General features: G+C 45.4%; 1 long non-coding RNA gene across 1 annotated transcript in view; it reads left to right on the forward strand.

Moving 5' to 3' along the window:
* LOC123771428 (uncharacterized) overlaps window positions 1–13,279 on the forward strand; it is a 112,326-nt gene extending 99,047 nt beyond the window's left edge. Inside the window, exons 2-3 of the long non-coding RNA XR_006774479.2 lie at window positions 5,452–5,550; window positions 11,791–13,279. This is a non-coding gene — a long non-coding RNA (uncharacterized lncRNA). The remainder of the gene's footprint in view (window positions 1–5,451; window positions 5,551–11,790) is intronic.
* The last annotated feature ends 2,135 nt before the right edge of the window (window positions 13,280–15,414 follow it).

Here is a 15,414-nt window from a genome sequence, read left to right on the forward strand (position 1 = left end):
AATTCTCTACACGGACATATGCATATGAATGTTTAATATAGGTAATTGCCCACCCGCAAGAGTGTGTGAAGTGGAGAGTAGTTAGCCGCGAGCGCACTGGCGAAAACACAGGGGGGAAATCATGCTTGGAAAGTTTATACGTTTCCTGACCCTACTTTTCTATGTACGTATTTCTTTTTTATACCAATGTGTTCGCAATAAAATTTTCTATAAGATGAAATGTATAACATTTGTACAAAGCATGTGTAAGAGAAGTGCCAAATATAGAACCACGTCGATCAGTACGCGTTCGCGGCAGAAACGAACGCATTGTTTTTGTTCGTTTGATGTTTGTCATGTTTATACTTGTTGAAACATTTTATAATTTGTATGACAGTGATCGCAGTAAAATTCCCTACACAGACATATACATAACACATACAAATATTTCCCACGTGTTGGATATATCAACGGCTAAAGGGAACACGATCGCCACACCCCCAAACATACTTTGTGTATTTTTTTTTTTTACTCATAGAAGTTTATGTGATATAATATTCATTCTGGTACCAAAAAATTCGCAAATAAATTCTCTACAAAACGTATATAATCTGAGAGTATCCCCATCCATTTCGGTTAAAAAATGGAATTTATAGAAATATTTTTTCGATGGACGAGAAAAGTAGGCTGTTATGCGGAATCGTAAGAAAAAACGGCGACGAGTTATCTCTAATCTAAAGCGCGAAAGTGTTAACCTACTTAAGGTTTTGTCCCATACTTCTTGGGAGGTGGATAGGCGCACGCTCCTGTATTTGCACTTCTCTCTCGTCCTGTCTAAACTCGATTATGGTTGCCCTGCATACTCTGCGCCGTCTTGATGCTTTGCACCATACTGGGTTGCGTCTCAGCTCTGGTGCCTTTCGTTCGACTCTTGCCCTCAGTTTGTATGTTGACACTGGCTTCCTCTCTCTCCAGGACCGCCGCGATCGCTACTGTCTTCGCTATCGTGCGCGGTCCTTACAACATCCTTCTTCACGCCTCTGTCGTGCTTTAACTTTTACCCCTCCTGTAGTTCCTGTTCCTCTTCATCGCCTCCTTCTTTCTGTCCAGTTATCTCGCTTACAGGATTCTCTTTTTGTTCGTATTTCTAATGTTTCTCCTCGTATTGTTCCTTCCCTGCCTCCGTGGAGAGTCCCTCTTCCAAAGTTTTGTACGTCCTTGACCCGCATCACCAAACCTTTTCCCCTCTTACGGTTCTGAAACGCCTTTTTCTTGAGCACTCTTCTTCGCACTCCCACTCTATTTCTATCTTCACCGATGGGTCTAAATCTGCGGACGGTGTAGGCTACTCTGTTGTTTTTCCTGACCAGCACTTATATGTGTCGCCTCCCTTCGGAGGCTAGCGTCTTCACAGCAGAACTTTATGCTATTCTCTCTGCTCTCCATCTCTTGCTTTCTCATTGTCATTCCTCCTTTGTGGTTGTAGTTGACTATCATAGTGCCCTCATGGCTCTGGAGTCCTTTAATCCTGTCCATCCGGTGGTCATCGAAATTCAACATTGGCTGTTTCTTATTTCTAGTAAATTTAAATCGGTAGAGTTTTGCTGGGTTCCCAGCCATATGGGTGTTTCTTTAAATGAGCGTGTGGATGCTGCAGCTTGGGAAGCTATCCGTTCTTGTCCCAACTCCCGTAAAGGTATTCCTTATTCCTACTTCTATCCTGTTATTCATTCCTCCATCCTCGCCCGTTGGCAGGGTTGTTGGTCCTCTGTAGTTGGTAACAAGCTGCGTACTCTCAATCGTTGTGTCCCCCCGTGGCCTTCCTCTTACCACCATAACCGGCGGTGGGAAACTGCATTAGCAAGGTTGTGGATTGGCCATACTCGCTTAACTCACCGTCACTTAATGGAGCGCCGCCTTGCTCCTTATTGTCCAAATTGCGTTGTGTCCCCTTACAGTTGTGCATATCCTTGTTGAATGTCCTGACTTCCAGGGTGAGCGTGTGTCTTGCTTTCCAACCGTCCCTCACGGTCACTTGTCCCTCAATAGAATTCTTGGTGAATCGGATACTTTTGATATCGTTCGCCTTATGCGTTTGTTTTCGTATTGGCATTCTTGGTGATATTTAGTGCTATCTGATTATTTCGCACTTTGATGGTGCTACATAGCCTTCCTGGTTTGGTGCCTTCTTTTGATAATTACCTTACCTTGGACAGTGGCAAAGTGAACTTTGCAACAAGGTTGCCAATATATAAACCTGATATTGTCATTGATTGCAATGTAAATACGCAGTTAGTAGATAAATGTGAAATGATTGTTGGTGCCGTCGAGTGCATTTAAAAATCTGTGAAGTGGATGAAGAGATTGTTTTTCTACCTTGTTGACATTGCAGTGCTGAACTGTTTCAACACGTATCTTGTGAAATCTGGCGAGAGACCACCGATCCGTACATTCAGTGCTGCTCTAGCATCACAACTACTCGCACAATATGGGGTGAAGGGGAGTTTTGTGATGCATGGGATGCCAGCAACAATGCCTCACACAGTTCCTGACAGACTCGGGTAAAGAATACTTTTTGTGTACACAAGCTTGGTTATATGCCAAGCACAGACACACAAGAAAAAGTCAAATGTGGCTGCATTGTATGCAAGAACACGCAATGTAGGGAACAGAAGCAAAGATCCATCTGCACTTGTTGCGTTGAGTGCAAAGTTGCCTTGTGCCCCGTTGACGGCTTCAGTGATTATCACACACTCGCACATTTCTAAGTGTTGATAGTGATGTATATAGTCTGTGATAGTATAAAGTGTGTAAATAAGTTGTAAATGTAAAGAATTAAATATGTAATATAGAATTGTGGGTGACATTCCTGGGTATGAGAGCCTTAGTACTGAGTGAGCCACCAAGGCTGGCACACAGCTTGAGCTAACAGCACTGTTATTCAGACTAAGACCACAGCATTGCCTAAAAAGTCAAAATATATATGTAACTGTTATTATTTAGCAATGATAGCATTACAGAAGAGTCTGACTGATGAAGATTGTGTGTGTGATTGTGTACAATGTTCAGATATCAGTGAACACAATGCTATTCAAGATGTTCACAGCACTATCCACATCACACTGCTATTGTTTGGTCCTTCTAAGAATCTTGAAACAACTTCTCATGTCCCTTTTCAGAATAAACTTGTGGAAAATTAATAATTTGAAGGATTCAGTGACCAGGATTCTAATAACAGCAGCATTGTGGTGAGAATTAATGATGTGTGTAGTATGGTGGGAGGAGGAATCTTGGTGAGGGAAGGGAGGTGTCTTCATCTGCTGACTAGTGTGGTGGCCATTATTATTATCTGGACTCATTATACCAGCTTAGTGGTTCGTTATGGTGACCACAAATGTAGATTCTGATATATAACGTGTGTGTGTATATAATGTAATAACAGCAAAAAGATTGTTGGGAGGAGCCATTTTGGTGAGGGTGGTGGTGATATCTGCTGGCTGGTATTGTGACTTGTCATGCAGTGTATGGTGGCCACTATGCTGTTTAGACATCATACCAGCTTAGTTGTACAGTTATGATGAACAAAACATGTAGATACTAATATATAACATGTGTATATAGTATAAGCACAAAGACAAATCACAAACAGTAAGGGGGGAGGAGGAATGTTGGCGAGTGAGGTGTTGGGGAGGGAGGGAGGGAGGGAGGTGGCGCCAGCTGGCTAGTGTGTGGTGGCCACTGTTATTGTTTGGACTCACCATCCCAACTTAATAATTCATTATGGTGAACACAAATGTAGATACTTATACTGTATATAACTTATGCATATAGTGTAAGAACAGCACAAATAGTATGCTGGGAGGAGCCGTTTTGGTGAGCGAGGTGCGGGCGTCTGCTAGATGCTGTGTGACATGCAGTGTATGGTGGCCACTATGCTGTTTGGACACCACGCCAGCCTAGTTGTGAAGTTATGGCGAACAAAACATGTAGATAATTTTATATAGCATGTGTATATACAGGCATACCTCAGAATAAGAGTTTAATCCGTTCCTGGAGACGCCTCGCCTTCCGAAAACTCGCATTCCGAAGTTAATTTCCCCATAAGAAATAAAGGGAAATGAATTAATCCGTTCCTGACTACCCCAAAAACCCCACATCAAACTAAATTTTTATACCTAATTTACCTAATTCATCTAAATAAACCTACAAAACTGTGTTCCAGTTATTACTTACCTTGCTGTCGAGTGCTGTTGGCGTATGGAAGATGGTGAGGAGGGGGGAGGAGGAGAGGAGTTACTGTTTGGAAGGGGAGTCCCCTTCCATAATCACATCACATAACCCCATGCCTTGTAACACTATGGATACCACTTCTCTTTCTAAATTTTTCAAACCAGCCCCTGCTTGCCTTAAACTCTTTCTTATCTGCATCACTCGTTGCAGGGGTATTCTTTAGAAGGTCTTCGTGCAACACCCTGGCTTTCTCACAAATAATGGCCTCCGAAACACTATCACCCCTCAACTCCTTGTCGTGTATCCAAATTAATAACAACTTTTCCACTTCTTCAAGTATTTGTGGTCTTTGTGCCGTTAATGTTCTTACTCCTTTTGCCACTTTAGCACCCATAATCTTATTTTTCTTCTTAAGTATAGTGCATATTGTTGATGTGGCTTTGTTGTACTGCCTACAAAGTTCAACAACACATGTACCGTTCTCATGCTTCCGAATGATCTCTTGTTTCTCCTCTATTGTCATCCTCACATGAGCTTTCTGGCCTTTATCCTTACCACTGGCTTTCTTGGGACCCATGGTGAGATATATAATAACAAATTGTATAGACAAATCACCAAAAATCCAACAAAACACTGAAAATCCGCGAGAAGAATTGATGTGGGGGTAGTCACTGAGCGCGAGACAATAATAAACTGAGGGGCGGAGGGGCGACGAACGCGTTAGGTCGGCTGTACGTGTATCAACAAACTCGCCTCCCGAAGTAACCATCGCCTTCCGAGACAAATTTTTGGAGTAAATACACCTCGCCTTCCGAAAACCTCGCATACAGGGACAATCGCATTCCGAGGTACCACTGTATAGTGATGTTCACACATTTTATTATAAAATATACCACATTACACACTATTGAATAATATTACCACAAAAAAACAGAGAAAATCAGCCACATTTAAATAATTAGGTAATAATATCTTTGTGGCAACTCCTGCATGATAGCTCGAGTGGAGGAGACCAGCCCTGGACGTGTGTACAGTACTCTGTCAGTGCCTGAATCTTGCCAACTTTCTTGCCTTATTACGGCCAAAATATGTCACCTATGATTCTTTTCATGTAAACAGGGAGCACATTTTAACAATCATAGAAGACAACAAAATTTTTATTTTTTTTCTTGCACACTGTAGTGTTATCAGCTATTATTAGCATCACTGCCCAAGAGTTAATATCTAAAAATATCTTTACAGCTACTTCTGCCCCACAACAGGACCTTGGGCTACTGCCACAGGACGAATGCTGCATGAATGCTTGTGAATTGGAAGATTCTGGCCTACATCATTGCCAAAGTAAGTTGCACACTATTTTTTTCCCATGATCAGGGAACACAGTTTAACAGTACTGGTATTAGAAAAAAAATTCTGGGGGGAGCCCCGTCGGCTCCCCGGAGCTTTACGAGGCTGATATGCTAATGTCAGACTTTGGCATCAGTCATGTGTATAGAGTTCTAGGGCCTACCGGGGACCACGGCCAGAACCTGGCCCCCTCAGAGAGGCAAGGGGAGCAATGGTCTATAGAAACCCCTGTGTGGTTGGAAGCATTCTATGTCTGCCATCGACTGGGTCAAGCATCCAGAAAGGTAAGCATTCCAAAACAAACCCCTATTCTGGTGAAAATTGCTACCTAAAGCTGAACTAGTGGATAGAACTTCTCAACAGAAAACAAGCAAACTAGTATGACGTCACACGTCACTGCGCCGCTGTCTGCGCAGCTCCCCCCTCCCCGGGAGGGGGAAGGGGGAGTCCCAGACCTCCCACGCCGGCTATCCACCCATCAGTTCTTCGGCTGATGCTATAGGCACCGGTTATGTGCTCCAGCTCCAGTGGTTGTTTCAGCACTGTACACTGTACACAACAGTGTGGTGTCTGTTTTCTAGGTGGTGCGTGAGCCGGGAGTGATTCTCCAGTACTCGGGCTGCATGCGCCTAGGGTTCCCTTCCCTAGGTGCCCTGTAAGTACTGCCCTAGGGGCTTGGGGCCACCTTCCACAAGTTTCTTGGGTCCTGCCCCTGCTAGGCCGTTTACTGCTTGGTTTTCGGCCGCTCCTTGTGTGCTCGGGTGTTCTGTCTCCCTTGTTCACCTTAGAGTAAGGAACAGTTTTGCACTGGTGGGGCGCAGGGTACTGTGCAGCTTGACTTTACCAATCATGGTGGCCGGCTCTGTTCCGCTTGGGTACGCTGTCCTCTTGCGGGGTTTTCTTTTTCTTTTTGTTTATCTACCTGGTGGGAGGGGTCTGCCTTCGTTCTTGCCCCTTGTTTTCCCTTGTGTTCTGAGTATTTTCTGGTGGTACCCCCTGCTACCCCTGGTCGCCCGTGAGTGTACACATCCCGGGGGTTCAGCTCTTAGAAAGTTGTTTGGTAGCTTTGGGTGCCGATTAGCAGTACCCTGCCTGAGATTACCTGAGCGCGCGTCCTCTTATAGTAAACGCTCGGGACCCTGGGAAACCCCTGGGGGCGCGTGGGTCCGATGGATGTGACCCCAGAGTCCCCCCTCGCTTCCAGCGAGTTTGAGGGTTGCTCTCACCCTTTGTCTCTGGGTGACTGTTTGCCTCCGTCTGCTGCCTGTGGGGCCGGTGACACCTTCGACCCGGAGTCCTACGAGTTTGGTTGCTCGTTGTGGCTTGGTTACCCAGTTGTGCTGACTAAGCGGGTGCAGGCAGCAGGGGCGTTGCAATTTGAGCCTTGGAGGTGGCAACGCTCTCGTGGTTTACTCCCCGGGAGCCCCAGGGCTTCCCCATTTTGGTTCGTGTTGGGACTTGGGGGTGTTGGTTGCTTCGGTTCCTTACACGCCCCCTTGTCTTTCCCCTGGATCCCCCTTCCTGCCTGCATCCGGTTTCTTACCATCTGTAGGTTTGGGGCGGGGTTTTTGATGGTGTTGAGACTCGGGCAGTCTCGGGGAATTCCCCTTCCGGGGTAGTGACGGGGGCATTTTAGCCTGTTCCTCCAGCCATGTTGTAAGAGTCTGCCAGTGGGCTCCCTTCCTTAGTGTTTTTGCAGCTGCTCCGGTTTTCAGGTACGGCCGGGGCTTTGGGGATGATGGCTCGGCCCGGGGCCTGTCGTGTAGGTTCCCGGGGCTGGGGAGGGGCTGACTTGGGGGGGGCCTTGGCCCCTAGGACCCCAGTGGGTTTTTTTTTATCCCCCTCTAGGCGGGACTTGTGGTTATGCGGAGTGGGGTCTTTCCTCCCCACTCACCGTATGTGCTGTTGGGCGTCGGCCCCCTCCCCGGGCTCGGTTCCTTGGCCTTTGAGTCGGTTGGTTTCGTCCTGTGGGTGGATGTTTCCTCCCACCCTTTTTTGGGACGGTGTTTTCATCATGTTTCCCCGTTCTTGGGGTTCTACATGACTTCTGGTCTCGGGTGCGCCTGCGCCTTTGTGTGCCTTCGGGACTAGTGTTGGCGTCTGTGTTGTCGAGGGTTCGGGAAGGTTTTCGCTACTTCCCTCATTATTGGAACGTCTGTTGGCTCCTCGTCCTTGTCGCCGTTTTGGGCTATTTGTAGCCCAGTTGGGCTGCTTGTGGCCAGTGGCCCGGTTTGGGCTACTTGTGGCCCAGTTGGGCTACTTGTGGGCTGGTTGGGCTACTTGTAGCCCTGTTGGGCTGCTTGTGGCCCGGTTGGGTACCTTTTTGTGCTCTGTCTTCGCTTCGTTGGCCGATTTTATTGTTCCTGCTTCCTCTTATGGCTACTTTTCTAGTGCAGTAGTCCTGGTTGGCGCCTTCCCGCTGAGAGGGTTGTGTGGTTCGGCCAGCGTGTCATGCGCCATGGAGTTTGTTTTGTCTGGGTGGTGTTTCAGTGCTGGTGTTTTGCGCCCTTTTTGCTCAAGTGCTTCGCCTCTCTCTCTTCTCCCTGGCTGCGGTATGTGCCCCTTCGCTCCGGGGGTGTCCTGGTTTCTGGTTGTGGGGAGGACGCCTAGGTTTTTCCTGTGTCATGGGTGTGGGCCGCCTCCTTCGCCTCTACCCTGCTCTCCTGCGGGTCCGGCCGGATCCGGCTCTGGCGTCTTCACCTGGTGGTGCTCCCAGGTTCTTCTGGGCACGGTTGAGTCGTGTCACGTTCGTGCCACCGTTCGCCAGGTGAGTTTCTGCGGTCTGGCGTCTTTTGGCCGGGCGCTGGATGCGGTGTTGTTTATATACCTATCTTTATTTAGGTATATTTTTGTACGACTGAGACTGTTCGCACACCAGTGACTGTCCCTTTTCAACCCTTCCTGTCCCACTCATGTGCATGTCCAACCCATGCTAGAGTCATTCAGGGGACCCACCTTTTTTTCGTGTTATGAGGTGTGGGGGTTGTGGTGTTGGTTCTGTACTCACCTAGTAAGGCTCCTGGCTATGCATGCAGGGTTTGATCTCTGACTCTTGGGTCCCGCCTATCTGGTAGAACTTGCGGGATAGTACCAGTGGAGTGCAGTGGTGCTATAGGCACAATAGGGAAACACTGTATAACCATCAGAGGTCTGCGGTTGTTACACGACCTACTTGCGAGCATACGCCTTATTGACGGTACGTCCGTGGACTTCCAGGGCACACTAGCCTGTTTTTGAATAGAAGTTCTGGCCCATCCTGGTTGTGGGGGTATGTGGGCCTGCGGGCTGCTCCAAACAGCTGCCTGGTGGGCCACCCTCTGGCCGGTCTAGCCTAGCCTCGGGCTAGGCTTGGGGTGTACATGAGCTCCCAGTACCCTATCCAGCAGGTATCGAGCGGGGTTCTCCGCCGTTGGTCGCCTGGTGTGCAGGTTCCTGGGCCTGCTGGGTTTTGTCATGTCTCCGTTGGCCCTGTCCGGGGTCTGCCTGCTCTGTTCTCTGCCTTACCAGACGCAAGTTGCTATTTACATGTTGCGGTGGTGCCTGTTGCTGCTGCTGCACGTGTGCATTGGTAACGTGTTTCGCAGTGGCGTGTCCTTGTTCCTGTGTCCGGTTGTGGTGTGGCACTTTGCTGCTGTTTTGTGCCTAGGGTTTGCTTGTTGTTTTTCGTGGTCTTCGGGTCCCTGGTTTGGCCCTCTCATGTGCATGGGGTTTTTCTGTCCCTGCCTGATTGTCCATCCCTGGTTGTTTTCCTGGTGTTTTTGTGCTTCTGCTCTTTCATCCTGCCTCTCCCCAGTCGTTTTCCTGGCATCTCCTTTGGTCGGTTTTGCCTGCACTTGCTACTATGTTGGGGGGGGGGGGGGCGTGGTCGGTTTCCACCGCTTCATTTCCTTGTGCGTTCCCTTTTTTTCCTCCTCTGCCGCAGGGGTGTTCTGCATGTGTTCCTTGGCTTCTTGGGCATTTTTCAGCCTGTGTCCTGTGGTGTGCTTCTTTGTCTCGGTCTGTTGCAGTTGCTCGTACCCTTTGGTTCGGGTACTGTTTCTGGCGGCAACCCTTCCGCCTTCTTTGGTTTCCTAGTTTGCCCTGCCGGTTGGTTTTTCGGGGTCTTACGATGTCTCGCGTCGGTCCCGTCATTTCTGAACTCCTGGCGGGCTTGCTTGCTTTGGGGAGTTTTTCTATTCGGCAGACATTCCATCTCTTTGTGCCGCCTGTGTTTCGGTGGTCGCGCCCGAGATCTTCCCGCGGCTCCGCTTTTTCCTGGGCTCAGAGGGGGCGTTGTCGGGGCTGCTTACGTTCTGCCTCGCAGTCTCGCCCCCAGTTGGTGGTCGGGTGGCTTCGTGGTAGGTGTCCCACCTGCATACTTCTCTTGGCGGCAGTATGGGGTATTTTGGCTGTCCTTCCTTTTCCTGTCCCTTCTTAGGTGGTTACTCTTGTTAGCTTGGTTTACTCTCAGCTTGGTTTTCTGGTGGGGGTTGGGGGCCGTCGTCTTGCCACATACTGTCGCCTCTTTTCGTGCGGCGCTGGCGGAGCCGCTTCAGCTTGCTTTCGGTCTTGGTGTTGCTTCTGCACCGTTAGTAAGCTGTCTTGTGCGTCGTTTCACCTCCGGCCTGTTCGTGCGCCGCTTGCACCATCCTGGTCTCTGGTCAGCGTGCTCTGTCTTCTCGGTTGGTAGTGCCCCTTCGGTTCCGGTTTGTTTTTTCTTCGGCTCTTTTTCCTTTTGGCATTTGCCTCTGGGGGTCGGGTCGCTGAGTTTTCTTGCTCCTTTGGTTTTAGCGTTTTGGTTGTTCGTTGGCAGCAGTCTCCATCTTTTCTGGCGTGGGGTGGGGCTGCTACGTTCTGGAGGGGTCCATGGTTTGTTGGTACTTCGTTGGTTGGGCCTGGGGTGTGTCATGTTTTGTGTTCAGTGGCAGCCCTCTGCTGTTGTTTGCGTGCCACGGCGTCTGTGTCCGGAGCGCGTTTTGCGTTGATCCGGTTCTGTTCTTCCCGGTTCGCGGGTGATGGTATCCCGGGTGTCAGCCATGTTCTTGCGGCTAAGCTGCCTGTGTTCTTTCCTCATGCCCGTGGCGTTCGTGGCTTCGCTGCTCTCGCTGCAGTCTGGGTGACGTGTCCTTGCGGTCTTTCAGGCATGGATCTTTGGTGTTCATACGGGGGCCTTGCTGCTCGTTGTTCTCGTGTTGTTCCCAGGACTTTTCGGGGCTGTGGCGCTTTGGGTTGGCGTTTGCTGCCGGTTGTCTCGCTTCCGGGGGGGGTGCGTGGTGTCTGCCTCCCGGTTCCGTCCCTTTGACCTTCCTCTGTGGGTAGTTAGCTCCGGGGAGCCGACGAGGCTCCCCCCAGAAAACCAGCGTTGAATGTAATGAAATGCCATTTTCTGGATGAGACCCGGAGGCTCCCCGGCAACCCTCCCTCCCTCCGGTCGGCAGTTTTTTGCGTGTTTTGACATTCAGCCTCAGAACTGATGGGTGGATAGCCGGCGTGGGAGGTCTGGGGCTCCCCCTTCCCCCTCCCGGGGAGGGGGGAGCTGCACAGACAGCGGCGCAGTGACGTGTGCATCATACTAGTTTGCTTGTTTTCTGTTGAGTTCTATCCACTAGTTCAGCTTTAGGTAGCAATTTTCACCAGAATAGGGGTTTGTTTTGGAATGCTTACCTTTCTGGATGCTTGACCCGGTCGATGGCAGACACAGAATGCTTCCAACCACACGGGGGTTTCTATAGGCCATTGTTCCCCTTGCCTCTCTGAGGGGGCCAGGTTCTGGCCGTGGTCCCCGGTAGGCCCTAGAACTCCATACACATGACTGATGCCAAAGTCTGACATTAGCATATCAGCCTGGTAAAGCTCCGGGGAGCCTCCGGGTCTCATCCAGAAAATGGCGTTTCATTACATTCAACGCTGTTTTTTTTTCCCCCTTGAGAACCAAGAGAATGTCTGCTATAAACAGTGGTGAAATGCAGGGGTTAATATCTTTCGCACAAAAAAAATTGATCACTTTATATTTCTTTATCTGGAATGAGACAATACTGATTTTCAATATAGTTAATGATTATTGGTGTATATAATCTGTTGGCTGCCTTATTTTGCCTTTATAGTATGCATTAGATTATGATAAAAGAAACTGCAATATTGCCATACCTAACAAAAATTCATCCTTTTTGGGAATTTTTATTAAATGTGAAGGATTCTGTATTTTGTATTTGTTTACTTTTAGACCTAGTGATCTCTCAAACTTATATTTTGCAGCTCCTGAGGCCAGAACAAGAATTACTCTTGTAGTGCCACCATCTAGTGGCATTAGAATTGTGAGAAATGCTGCATTCATGATCATGTCAGCAGTGTCATGAAGTGCATCACATGTGTCAGAAATACTGCATACGTGTACATGTCAGCAGTGTCATGAAGTGCATCACAGTGTCAGATCTACTTCATACATGATATCATTAGCAGTGCCATAATTTTCATTACCGTGTCAGAAAACTACATATACAGTATAAGGGTAAAACTTTGCTCGAGTTCATTTCCACATAGAGTATTGACTATTACATGCACAGCCTCAGCATCCTGTGGATGGATCCTTACTTGACTCCTTCAAATATTGTCGTGTGTTGCCTTATCACCAAGTGTTAACACGTTCATCTGAAGCACTGTTCATGTATTATAAGCATCTCATGCACTGTGTCACCATGGTAACAAAGGAAACATGTATTTAAATACAAATTTAGTGTATTATTGACAATTCATTGTGTTGCGGGACAGGCAACCAGTATATATATAATTCATAATATAATAATTCATTGGGACAAGAAGCCAGAGTTCATTCATACACTTTTTGGTTTTTATCTTTTATATTTGTTTTATCAAAAATTGTATATTCGTACATGTATCTACAAAAAAATTTATATACTGTATATGGATTCAAGTAATTTGCTGTTGAAGTTCATAGGGCTATCCAAGTAAAATAATATATGTAATAAGACATACCACAGTGCTATAGTTATAATTAGCCATCACTCAGTGTTGTTGATATATTTATAAGACATCCCACAGTGCTGTGGTGATATTTATAATCAAGACATCCCACAGTGCTGTGGTGATATTTATAATCAAGACATCCCACAGTGCTGTGGAGATATTTATAATCAGGCATCCCACAGTGCTGTAGAGATATTTATAATCAGGCATCCCACAGTGCTGTAGAGATATTTATAATCAGGCATCCCACAGTGCTGTAGAGATATTTATAATCAGGCATCCCACAGTGCTGTGGAGATATTTATAATCAGACATCCCACAGTGCTGCAGTTATTTGTGTAATAAGACAGACAGACAGGCAATATTTTATATTGCTGTATAATACAACATACTTCAGTGATTTAAACAATATATAAATTTTTTCTTTAGAAGTGATTCAAAGGCATATGATACAATCTTGAAAAATTTAAAATAAAAATCTTGCCACAGGATTTGTTTTGACTTGTTTACAAAGTCATGCACAGGCACTAATTTTTATGTTGTTGGCTGCATGTTGAAGAGTGCATTTATATGTAACTCATTGGATATATTTTACAGTATATCTTACGTCTAACATATTTTATTATATGAATTCAATGTTTTCATACTGTTCAGGAACCAGTAAGACCAGTGGTTTATATATTGTCAATTTTGCAATAACTTTTACATCTTAATAAGATATTTATTTGCTTTATATTGATACCAAAGAGAATGGTTAATTTTCAGTAGTTTATTTGACCTTCAGCGCCATCTGTTGACAACAGAGGTAAGACTTCATAACCTGACTGCTCTATGCTGGCTGCGAGGTAGTAACTTGTATTAATTACATATCCCACAATCCAAATGTTTAACATCTCTAACAACATTTGCTTTAGTAAAATTCAAAAACTCATGCAGATTAAAATCCATATCACAAATATATGTTATTTAGACTTTTCTCAAATATTTATAAAGCAAACAATAATATATTCAACAAAATATAAGAAAAATCTGTGTCTACTGGAATTTACAAATACAATGTAGGAAAAATTAGAAAAAAAAACATTTTTGGGGGTTCAAATAAGTTTTTAGATTTATACTATCAAAACAAAATTTGGAAAAAGAACCACCTTATCAGCAAGGAATGTTCAAAAAACTATAGAAAAATATCTTAAAAAGGTATCATGCAAAGGAAGCATTCAACGATTTGAAGAGCAGAAAACCAGCATTAAAAATTCATTATCCAAAAGCTACTTTTAGAATATCAAGACAAATATGAGTGCTCAATTTGGAGAGAAACCAAATCACTGTTCAGTGTGTCTAAGAGATTTTTCAGACAAATCAAGTCTAGTAAGGCACATGAGGATTCATACAGAAGAGAAACCATATCACTGTTCAGTGTGTGACAAAGACTTTAAACAGAAATCAAATCTAATAAATCACATGACTATTCATGCAGTAGAGAAACCATATCACTGTTCAGTGTGTCTAAAAGATTTTTCAAATAAATCACATCTAGTAAAGCACATGAGGGTTCATACTGGAGAAAAGCCATATCACTGTTCAGTGTGTCTAAAAGCCTTTTCAGACAAATCAAACCTAGTAAGACACGTGAGGAATCATACAGGAGAGAAACCGTATCACTGTTCAGTGTGTGACAAAGACTTTTCAGACAAATCAAATCAATTAAAACACATTAGGATTCATACAGGAGAGAAACCCCATCAATGTTCAGTGTGTCTAAAAGACTTTATACATAAATCAGAAATAGTACAGCACATGAAGATTCATTCAGGAGAGAAACGATATCACTGTTCATGGTGTCTAAAAGTCTTTAAAAGTAAATCACATCTAGTAAAGCACATGATGATTCACTCAGAAGATAAACCATATCACTGTTCAGTGTGTCTAAAAGACTTTTCAGACAAATCAAATCTAGTAAGGCACATGAGGATTCATTCTGGAGAGAAACCATATCACTGTTCAGTATGTCTAAAAGACTTTTCAGACAAATCAAATCTATTAAATCACATTAGGATTCATACAGGAGAGAAACCCCATCAATGTTCAGAGTGTTTAAAAGACTTTATACAAAAATCAGATCTAGTAAAGCACATGAGGATTCATACAGGAGAGAAACCATATCACTGTTCAGTGTGTGACAAAGGCTTTTCAGTCAAATCAGATCTAGTAAAGCACATGAGGATTCATACAGGAGAGAAACCACATCACTGTTCAGTGTGTGACAAAGACTTTTCGAAAAAATCAGATCTCAGAAGGCACATGAGGATTCATTCAAGAAAGAAACCACATCACTGTTCAGTGTGTGACAAAGATTTTTCAAAGAAATCAGATCTAGTAAAGCACATGAGTATTCATTCAGGAGAGAAACCATATCACTGTTCATTGTGTCTAAAAGACTTTTCAAACAATTCAAATCTAAAAAGGCACAAGAGGATGATTCACACAACATAAAAACAATGTTAGTGTTCCATTTCTAAAAGATTTTTCATATATGTTTAGTCTGTTAAGACACATGAAAACCTCATGTAGGGGGGGGGGGACAACATGGAGTAAGAACCCTATAACAGATCTTTTATTGTTTTAAAGCTTTTACATGAACTTTATTTAGTATCCCTACTCTCCCAGCGGCTAAACCACGGTGACTTGGCTTTACATGCCTAGGAAGACTAAATACTGATGTAATATACACAGATTTTGCGAAAGGTTTTGACAAATGTCCCCTCCGTGGTGTCGTCTTGTCATGGTGAGGGGCTCACATACACCACCCTGGGACCGGTGAGGGTTGCCTTTGCCCCCCCTCCTGCCCCTTTTTGGGTGTTGTACATGCAGAAGGGCACCATGTAGGGTCCTTGT

The sequence above is a fragment of the Procambarus clarkii genome, chromosome 76 (genome assembly GCF_040958095.1).
Source record: "Procambarus clarkii isolate CNS0578487 chromosome 76, FALCON_Pclarkii_2.0, whole genome shotgun sequence".
NCBI classification, from domain to species: domain Eukaryota; kingdom Metazoa; phylum Arthropoda; class Malacostraca; order Decapoda; family Cambaridae; genus Procambarus; species Procambarus clarkii.